The sequence below is a fragment of the Bacillus rossius genome, chromosome 10 (genome assembly GCF_032445375.1).
Source record: "Bacillus rossius redtenbacheri isolate Brsri chromosome 10, Brsri_v3, whole genome shotgun sequence".
Lineage (NCBI taxonomy): Eukaryota > Metazoa > Arthropoda > Insecta > Phasmatodea > Bacillidae > Bacillus > Bacillus rossius.
This window is the reverse complement of record NC_086337.1, coordinates 58629462-58640697: the sequence shown is the minus strand read 5'-3', so window position 1 is coordinate 58640697 and position 11236 is coordinate 58629462. Positions and strand designations below refer to the sequence as shown.

Sequence of the window (11236 nt, the reverse complement as noted above, 5' to 3'; positions counted from 1 at the left end):
AATTGCATCCTTCATTTAAACATACATAACGATTTCCTAATTACGCAAAAAAAAGAGCATTTGCATGTATTATCTCAGTGCACTTTTACATTGTTAATCCCATCCAAATACAAATAATAATTAATTTTGATGTATATATTGCTAAAAAAAAAAATCTTAAATGGTAAAAAATCTTAAATGGTAAAACAAAATGTATTATTATATGAGTGTTTAAAATACATAAGTATAATAATTTATTCTGAATGTAAATATTATTAAAATAATGTAAAGTAATAATCAATTTTATTACTTCGAAAACATAAAACACACTGAACCACGTTCATTACATTGAAACATTTGTAATACATATTAATTATTTATAATGTTCCAGGGACGTCGGAATGTTTTCATTAGTGGGGGGGGGGGGGGGGGCGAAAAGATGTATCACACTTACCTCAGTCATAGAGCGGGGGGTCCGGGGGCCCTCCCTCGGAAAAATTTGGAATTTTAGATGCAAAATATTGTGCTATTTAATGAGTTACCGAACCAAAATATTAAATATACCATTCCAAGAATTTGATGACGTAGTATGTATTAAATAATACTCTGACAGTAGGTGTAGTACCATTTAAATAAAATACCATCTAGGAATTTGCAATCATTTTACAGTATATTGACAATCATAAATTTGATTTTCTAATCAATGTAATCACCAATGCAAAGTTTGTAACTACTGGCTGAGAAAAATACTACTACGACCAAACATTCATTCTGGGAAAAGGAGGGGGACGAAATGCTACTCTCGCCCCCCCCCCCCCCCAATTTCCAACGTCCCTGTAACGTTCCCATTTCTGCTACTACGCAAGTATTTTGGTGTGTACTGAATGTTACAAGTACCTTCTGCTCGGTTAGGTTATTGGTTATCGACTGTAGTTTTAGGAACACACAAAACAATTATATATATATATATATATACGTACAAGATGTTTTAATAGAAGGGGGGAAATATTTTTCCAGCTATTTATTTTCCACTTCCCAGCCGGTCGCCCGGGCCCTTAAGGCTACCAGGCCCCTGGGCATTTGCCCCTTTCCCCCCCCCCCCTCTCGTAGGCCCTGATTGTAAACATCTTATCGCTAGGTAAAAGGCATTTGGCAGGAGTGATTGCGTGAATGGAACAAAAATCGATTGGCACTCACGTGATTTAGATACATTATACATTGCTTTCGTAAACATCGTAGCATTTACACCGTCCATATATGAAACAAAATTAAACTTTATATCAGTTTGATAACCCTTGAATAATTTATGTTATAATTTTTAATCATAAAAAGAAATAATTACAACTTTAAAAATGCATTAAAATGTCTGCATTATAATTTTGGCAACTCTTAGTTAAGATTTAAATGTAGAGATATCGCAGAAGAAATTCAAAGCCATGTTAAAATAAGATTTTTCGTGATGAAATTTATACTGTTAATTATTAAATTTGAATCAGCTCAATGAGGTTAAAGTTATTTGATTATGAAATTTGCAATTCGATTTTTTTTTTTTTACTTTATTCACATTACCTTGTTTAGTAAATTCTTATCTTCAAAAAAATGGCATCAAATTTAAAAAAAAAGCATTGGCTACAAATTGTTCCGAAATCTTCGTAAAAACGTTGGTATCTCCATACGTTTGAGGAAATGAGTTTACTTAATTAAAACCTGAACTTAGGAGGATAATCTTCACAAACTCAATAAGTTCGCACAGAAACTCACTCCTTCCTTCCAGTTTATAACAGAACAAGAACTGGAAAGTTAGGCACAACTGTAGTTTCTGCTACACTAACAACTCTTAAATAATTTGCGCAAATATTTCAACATTCTCAAATTGGAATATCATTTAGACATTTAACAACGAACCATACATCAAATTGAAAGGTAAACTAACCTAGTTTTTCTTACCAATGTTCAATATGTACACATGTAGTTATACGGCCCAAATCCATCCTAAAGTCCAATTCTTTCATCACTTTGGTTAATAGGTCCGGATTAATGGAAGCAATAATTTTCTTCAATTCTGACCATTCATTAGGTAGCGGCGGAACGTAGACACAATCTTTTATAATTCCCCAAAGGAAAAAAATATCGCATGGCGTTTAGTCAGGTGAACGTGGAGGCCAGCGAATAAAGAGCTCTGTCGTCTCGTCTCAACCATTACGACCGATCCAACGGCCAGGGACTTCGACGTTCAACCACTCTCGTGCAAAGAGATTCCAATAGGGAGGGGCTCAATCCTATTGCCAAATAATAATCTACTAATTGGGAAGAGAGCCAGTATTTTACCATAAGTGGCATTTCAAGCAGTTCTCGCTCATGCGCTTATCGGAAACTGGTTGAGTAACTCTCATAACTGTGACCTTGAACCAAAATATCAGCAACTGTTACAGTCGATACCATTAAAATTTATATCTGGGACATTTTTTCACGGACATACTTTTCCATTATTCAACTGCAGCGTACCTGTTGTATGTCACGCAATTTACTCTCAAGCAACGAATGCGCAGATGGAGCGAGGCGACGCAGTGGTAACGAACTCCGCTGCATTCTGGAGACCTCGGCTTCGATGCCTGACTCAGCTGTAGTGATGTCTGCCCCCCCCCCCCTTCCCCTACCTTGTAGTGTCCCGCAATCACCCCGGACTAACGCTGGTTCCTCAACTAATGTCACTGATCTGTATCCGTTTAGCGACCTCATTGTCTGACACGACGTAGAGCCCAAAAGTAAATATTAAAAACCAAAGTCATAACAATTTTTTTTTTAAATAAGGTGCCTGGCCATCGCTCGCATTGGGAGCTTAACTTCATGTACTGGTTGTATGTAGTACGGCGTCGCAAGTAGCGGGCTGCTGCCAACTTTATAGATGAAATATGGTATGATAACCGGTTACACGTGATTCAAGTGTTTTCAAATCCACGTGAACACTCAGTTTCCAGTAGTTTCTGAAGACTTCGCAATAACGTGTGCAACGTGCACTTGACGTACCCGCAGCCACGCACAACTGTTCGGCGTCGCCATGCAAGTGCAAGTGTTAAGGCCCCCGCCCACCCAGGCATACACACGGTGCTCAGAGCTTCAGGAAAAACAACGCGATTTCAAAACTTTTCGAGATATCCGAGTGGGGTCTGCGTACGAAAAGCATTTAAGAGTTCGCTGAGGCCCGAAAAGTACTTTTAATTTTGGATCAAGTTTTTAAACTGCATTTCTAGAAGAGTTAAAATGGCCAAAATGCATGTTTTCAGAGTAATATTTAGGCGTAAAACCACCAGTACAGATTCTTGAAAGCACTTAAGGGACTTGCATTACACTTTTATCTTCATTTCTCGACCATATAATGTTACGGTCACCGCTAAAATTTCACAGTTATCCTGTGACGACGAGAAGACTGCGCGTCAATTTAGAGCTGTGCGCTTAGAGGCGATACCGCGCTATAAATACCATCGAGCATCACGCTTATCATCCCACCTAACTAACACACATACACCCCTGACGAGGCGGGCCCCTTAACACACGTGAAGTTACGCCATTCTCTTCCTGGTCGTTGTATTCCCAACAATAATGCTCTGGGCGTTTACGCCACTTCGCCTTAAGCTCCCGTGACGTCACCACCTTCTCTTTACCTTGTCGGAACTTTCACTCGAACGAGCGTTTTAAACACTTGAACGCCTTTCACGCAGACGTTGGTTCAACCTGTTCGGTGTTTTCGCTCTGATCGCCGCAGAGGAGTTCTTGTCTCTGTCTTCCCCCCCTCCCCCCTGAACAACCCCATTCTTCGAGGGGAAAACTGTTTATTGTTTCCCAAGACCATGACGTGGGCTCTTCGCGCAAGATGGATGGTTCTCCAAAAATGGGTTATCACAAAAGGGGGAGGGGGGAGGGGTTGCCGAACTCTCGAGAGCTAATTTGTTTACCCAGAAGGGGACAGTCTTTCGCCTCCTCCCGTCGCTTAAACTTCGTTAGCCGAGCGGCAGAAAATAACTCCGAGACGGAGGGTGGTGGAGGGGTGTAGGGGTGGAGCTGTGGAGGGGGGAATCGATATGCCGGAGACTCATTAAGGATGACTCCCCGCGCTCGCAGCACGAGACTGTGGACCTACTGCTCGGCGAGGTAGCTGCTGACTGCCCGTACCGCCACACGCTTCCGTGGACTCATCACCATAGCTGCCTCCGATTTTTTTGACGTGATAATGTCTCATAAATCGATGAACGCCGGCTGCACACACGAAAAATTGTCACGTTCATCAAGAACCGGCCAACCACCGTGCGAGAAAAGAAAATCTTCTAGAACTAATGTCAAACAGGTTAAGGCGGGATTTTTTAACTAATTGTTCGTGATTATATTTAAAACGAATTATGTAAATTAAATTTGCAAAAACTGTAAATAATATTTGAAAATTTAAAAATAAAGAATGCAATTATTAACATCAATGTTTTCTTATGACGTTATCACGTAAAATTATCGTTCGTAAACCGACTTTACAGACAACCCCCCTTTTTTTTTGACGTGAAACTTCTTTGGGCGCGATGGGAGTAAAAAAAAAAAATTCAATGCCGAATTTGAACGCGACCTTGTTTCCGTGAGACAATGTTTGGAAGGAAAGGTGCTTCTCCCGGCTTCACAGACGGGGGCCGCCTTTGTGTGCTCACGATGGGGTCTTCTGCCTGCTCGCGTCTCGTCAGCCCGGGATGTGTACATATCTGTCTCGTTTGACTTGCTGATGATTGATGAAGTGTCGCCGGGCGTCGGGGTGCTGCAGCCTCTCTTTGTCCTCTCCTTGTCCTCTCTTGCATCGCCCACTCGTCCCTCGCACGGACTTTCATCCTCCTCCCTTACCCCCGCGCTGCGTTCTCTGTTTTCCCGCCTTTCCGCCTTCGCGGGGACTTCCCCACCCCCTCCACACCCCGCAACATCTCTGTCAAAACAACTGCGAATATAACTAATATATACACACATACATACCATTCTCTCGACTGTTTCGGTCCCTGCGCACTTTCCAGTGCCTCCGCCTCTCCGGTTACTGTCTGTTTACGAAGCCAAATACACACCGCTGATTTTCCAGCAAGTGGCAAAGTTCTAAAACAAATTATTGCAAGCTGAAAATTTAGTTAAACTACATCTAGTGGCCGCCAGTTAAAACATTACATTTTTAAAAAAAATATATTACGACCATAGACTTCTGGAAAAAATAAGGCTAATGTTATCAATATCGCACTCTAACAGAAAATTGCGATGTTTATATTTTTAACTATGTTAAATAGGAAGCTGAAATATCATACATTACATATTCCAATCAAGGAGGTTTCGCTATAGCAGTCACATGAGCCCACTGATGGAGTCATTAGTCTATGGGGTGGAAGTCTCTTATAAACTTGAAGTCACTCTGGATGGAAAAACAACCGTAGCTGTATAAAGGCTAATACTACAAAATTGTTTATCGGCTTGAAAGTAACTCGCCAGTAAGAATAGTAAAAATTACATCACAACGTGAGTCTTATCAAACAATGATTATTTAAACAACACATCAGCAAGGAATCATCTTTAAACTGCATTAGAATAAAAATGTGTTTACTAAGACTGTACACCATTTTTTAACGCATTACCTGAATGATACCACTGGCATAGTAAATAAATATAAAACACTTAGCTATAGCATCGAAATGTAAACATACAAAGAAAATCGATGTTTTTAACACCACAACAACGCGACAACGGCATGTGATATGATGTATATTTCTGATAATTATTCTACTGGCAATAAACTATTAATTGCGATATGAGGTATGTTTCTGACAGTTATACTGGCATTTACATTGTTAAACCGGGAACGAAGGATCCAGGTTCAAATTCCTGACTGGTCTTCGTGATTTCCTATCCTCAAAATTGCTCCGGGATACCTTGCTCCAGGCCACTGCAAAATCTTTCTTAAATATCTTTGATTTTTTATCTGTGTTTTCGTCTCCTTTGGCTTCACTGCTGAAATGAAAATAATGATAAAAATACGATGCACATCAAAGGTACTGGAATAGAGAGAATGTCTTCCTTTTTTTACGAATTTTCGTAGCCCAAATTTGTACAAAAACCTTCAGTGTATATGTCCAATCCATACTTTTTGTGTCTTATTGATCCAGAACTCCTGTGTTAGCTCTGACAATTGAATCACAGCGTTGGTACTTATAGATAATAACTACTGATAATTTCCTTGCCACTCTTACTAACTTGTAATATATTTTAATGGTCAAATGTGTACAACGGTTCCATGGTGTAATGGTTAGCACTCTGGACTCTGAATCCAGCGATCCGAGTTCAAATCTCGGTGGAACCTGTAATTTTGTAATTTTGGCTGATATGATCCTCATGAAATTAAAACCAACTAATGTTGATTCAGTGTTACACACAGAATGTCTTTAAAATAATATAAAGTATACATTATGTCTAAATATTGATAGCCAAAATTCTTGTGAACTGTGATCACAATGAATTAGGAAATTAGAGAGGAAAATTTATCATGAAGCTCTGTTCTTTGAAATGTTTCCGAAAACATTCATACCTTAAGCATGACTTTAACGAATTTTTAGGTAGCGAGGTAGAATCTGAGTACTTACAGACCATCCGGAAACAATACATCACACGACTTAAATACAAGAGACCACTTCTGTCAAGGGTTGAGCATCCCCCACGGTTTGTAAGTTCATAGACGAATTTAAAACCAGAAAATGGTTTAATGAGCTTGGTTTGGTGACTCGCATGTGATAAAGAAGACTTATGTACGGTTGTACTTCTAACTTTTGCTGCGTGCGGTACAGCAAATTGCGATAATTGTACACAATTGCAAGATGTATCCGGAGTTTTGCTGCTGCTAACAATCATCTACGTCGATGTACAACTTTGTGATTACATGGTGGGGGATGCTTAGATCGACACTGCTCGATACCTGAATGTAACCTCTTCAAAAATACGTGGGCAAGTATGACTTTTGAGGATTTCTCTATTCACTTTGCATTTAATAAAAGGAGAGCGAGGTGGTATATTCGGCCGTTAACCTTTATGGAGTTGTAACTAGCCTGTGCCCTAGTGTGGGCAATGTTTGGAAGCTGAAATGTTAGAATCTTGTTGAACTTGTTAGCCACGATAGAAGGTCTCGTGCGGCTCTGATTGGAGCTCCCACCAGAACTCCTGGCCAATCCTGAGAGGATTACCAAGGAATAACTCATAACATATTTCTTTCACAGCCTCTGCAATATTCGTCTATGCGCTTTCTAACGTTCATTAATTTTGGTAGTTGTTACTGTGTCCGCATAATGAGTTATATTTATCGGTATTTACAAACACTCTGAGCAGTGTTACCACATTGTACGTCATTAGGATCGTCACAAGAGAGATTTTCTAATTGGCTAAAGAGTTCTCCCTATAAAAAAATATTCAATAGAAAATTACACAAGGTATAAAACGGAAAGTTGTACGAAAACTCCAGCGGACCATCATGTCCCAACACTATAGCAGCTCCTAAGGAATGTTCGAGGATACGCCCACTTTAAGACCGGCCATTCTCCGCTGGGTTTGAACCAGCGAGACTAAGAGTAAGGATCATGTGCAGCTCGGCTCAGCACAGCTCAGCACAGCTCAGCACAGCTCAGCACAGATTATATATTTTCCAATACGGAACAACCAAAACACTATGTTACAGTGCTTTATATATTTTAAAAAAAAAAAAAAAACTGAAATAACTGCATAGCCACAAAAATTGAGTGTTTAAAATCATAACTTGAGTTTCAATTTTTAAAAAAACGTGCACGCAGCACATGGCAGCCATGCTTATTTCATTTCTAACAATTTAATACATCGTAAAAAAAATTCATAGTATAATCATACATAATACGACACCCTATTAAGACACCATTCTATAAATTCGGAACTAATGTCTGTAAAATTATTTTTTTTAAGTCATTGTGTTTAAGAAATATTTATGTTTTATTTATATTTAAAACTTAATTTTTGGATGTTGGCATTTCTCAGCAGCGCAGTTGTTTTCAGTGGCGATGCTCCACCTATGCCACGCCCTCCTCGGCTCAGCCCTTGCACGCTGTGGACAGTTCCAGCCCTGAAGAGGTCAGCAACCAGGGTCAGCCGGGGAGACCTACTGGCAGTGACCACGCATCCACGTCTGATAGGCCCACTGTGCACAGAGCGAGCTGCCGCAGTGGTAACACGCTGGACTCACATTCGGGAGAAGCCAGGCTCGCTTCCTGTCCGGCCATCATGTTTCTGTTAGGCATGGTTTCTCCCCGGAACCACTCCGTGCGCCACTCCAGGCACCACTCCGTGCGCCACTCTAGGTATCACTCCAGGAACCACTCCGTGCGCCACTCTAGGTATCACTCCAGGCATCACTCCAGGTGCCACTCAGTGCATCCCTCCTGACAGTGCTGAGACAGTTCCTTGTTGCAGTTCATGCCTGATCACCTCCGCCCTTCATCCTGAACCCTGCAGTCAGTTGGCAGAATGCGCTCGTCCCTGACTCGCCCCTGTAACTGTATGTTAATACCCAATGATAAAAAAAAAGGTTGTACAAACAAAACTCTGAAATAAGTCGCTTTATTCCGTATTTCAAAACTTTATTTGCTGCATTATCGGGAGCACGTGTTTCGCACTTTGCCCCTGTGACAGTTTTACCGCGGCTAGGTACTTGAAGATAAAAACAAGCTATAATGACTGTATCGTACTTATCTTGCTAGGAATGCAATAAATATGTTTCCCGCGATTAGTATAACGGTTCCATGGTGTAATGGTTAGCACTCTGGACTTTGAATCCAGCGATCCGAGTTCAAATCTCGGTGGAACCTAGTGTTTTAATAGTTTTGATCAAAGCTAACTATCGAAAATTAAATGTTAATGTATATGTTCTATATGACAATTATACGGTAGTACCACCAAAGTGAATATGAACCAACTGGAATAATCTATTTTCATCGGATATAATGTGAACAATTCCGCAAATTTATTTACAGATACGATATTTTTTAGAACAAACACTAGTGTTAATTTAACAAATGTTTCATACGAAACCAGCAATTACGTGATCCCACAGCTGACGTGATAAAACGAAAATTACGTTTTAACATTAAAAAATTATTGGCTGGTACATGGAAGATTAAAATATTAATTTCGTAAGCCAGCAGTCCAAACGAGACACTCGGATGATCAATAAAAACTAATCTCCGCTTCAAACTAAACCGCGTGTATGCTGCTGACGGAGCTAATCGATTGACCCAGTTCAAAAAATATATTCACTTATGCCCTGAGGAGTCGTCTAGCCTCGAGATTGGATGCCTTCAGCCTTTCATAAAGGCACGTGATTTATCCGGTGGGAAACTATTTAATACATATAGTCATTGCCCGGTGTCCTTTGAAGCGAGGCGGCATAACGGCAGGATACTAACCTCGGGTACAATAGGATCCGGGCTCGAATCTCGGCCAGGGTTTTCAGTGTTTTCCAGAAATAACTCCCAATAACTACTTACAACGCAGGCTGTTATCGTCTCAGAGGCAAAGATTAGTGTCAACGAGTAGTTGAAACAGTAATTCGTCTCTATTTGGCGTAGTTGGTATTAATCATTATATTGTGTCAATAATATACATAAGATAAATGCTAATTTGAAATGCTAACCGAACTTTAAATCCATCATAGAATATTAAAATGTTAAGTTGCATCTTTCTGGAGATCGTATTGTATTTCTTTTTAAAAACTCAAAATTTAATATGTGTGTAGCTACCAAAAAAATTATATAATTAAGTATCAAACTGCATTAGGTCAATTGCATTCACTTTTTTTCATGTGTGCTCAATTTGAGAGAAGTGTTCTGATTAATAGTAATGGATTTTTAAGATGGGAATATATATTTTTTGAAATAATCATGTTAAACACAAACATGAACTTAGTTTCAGAACGCTTAATTATAAAAGTTTTATCGTATAAAACTTTTATCTTAATTCACAACGTCAAACATTTATATGTGGCATGTTATATTTTTGAAACCACCTTGATCCGAATTGATCACGAATAAGTTAACAAATATTTATATAAATATAAATATAATCCACAAATTCTAGAAACAAACTTAGGGCAAGGAAATAAATGGGGTTTAAAAAAACAATGCATTGATGATGATAATAGTTTTAAAATATATTGTTTTATTCGTTATTTTTAGTTTTTTTTATTTCTCATTTGTTTCCGGTGGGGTTGTAAAAGCGATTTTTACTAATGTTTAATGTTCAAGCATCCTTGTTTATACGATAGGTCTGAGAGCTGTAAATGTCTAACATGTTGTTTTGTAACCATGTGTATGTTCACAAAACGCTTTGTTTTAAGCAGATTTCAAAGAAATACTACTTATTGTAGCCGTTACAATGGTGCAACTTTCGGAAAATGTTTGTATAGTTTTTCGTTTCATGTTCCATAGACACCAAAACCATCGTCAACTCAAAAGTTTATATATATATATATATATATATAAATCACAATTTTGTTGAAACAATAACTTTCGTAATTTTTAACAAATCACTTCCAAACTGATACATAAAATTTATTAGTGAAAAATCTTGGTCGAGTTTGTTAATGGGCAATATTCGACTAAAGGGGTAGAATTGGGGTATAGGTTTTTTGAAAACATAAAAATAGCGGTAACTCTCATAATATGGAAAATAACACATCCGTTTGAACGTATTATAACTCGTAGAAAAATAGCAAAATCATTTGTCTGAATAAGATTTTTATACGACCAACCATAACTTCAAGGGGTTGAAAAAACAAGGGCTGGAGGACAAAAAAAATCATTACTTCCTTCGTAGGCACAACATCGAATTCGTGCAATTTTTTCATTAATATTATAATTTTTATCTAAAACGTTTGCCTGAAACAATTTTTGATGACGAACCATTATTGCATGGAGTCGAATAAACCTGAGGTTGGAATAAGAAAGAGATATAACTTCCCTATCCGGTACGCACCTTTGAATCCATTCTTATTTTTGTTTAACTGTCTAATTATTGACTACAATAATTGTTTAAATTATTTTTTGTTTACCCAAACATTACTGCAAGGGGTGAAAATAACAAGTTTTAAAAGTAAAAAAATTAATCATTAATTTTAATAAAATAAATATACTATCATATCCATTATAATTTATTGTACGAATGCTAATCTTCACCTAAAATTTGG

The 11236-nt window shown here is 38.5% G+C and overlaps 2 non-coding genes across 2 annotated transcripts; both read left to right on the top strand.

Annotated features, from left to right (window-relative positions):
- Positions 1-6271: 6271 nt before the first annotated feature.
- Positions 6272-6343, top strand: Trnaq-cug (transfer RNA glutamine (anticodon CUG)). The gene has a single exon. It is a non-coding gene; the product is annotated as a tRNA-Gln (tRNA).
- Positions 6344-8789: 2446 nt separating this feature from the next.
- On the top strand, positions 8790-8861 carry Trnaq-uug (transfer RNA glutamine (anticodon UUG)). Its single transcript has one exon. It is a non-coding gene; the product is annotated as a tRNA-Gln (tRNA).
- Positions 8862-11236: the final 2375 nt, after the last annotated feature.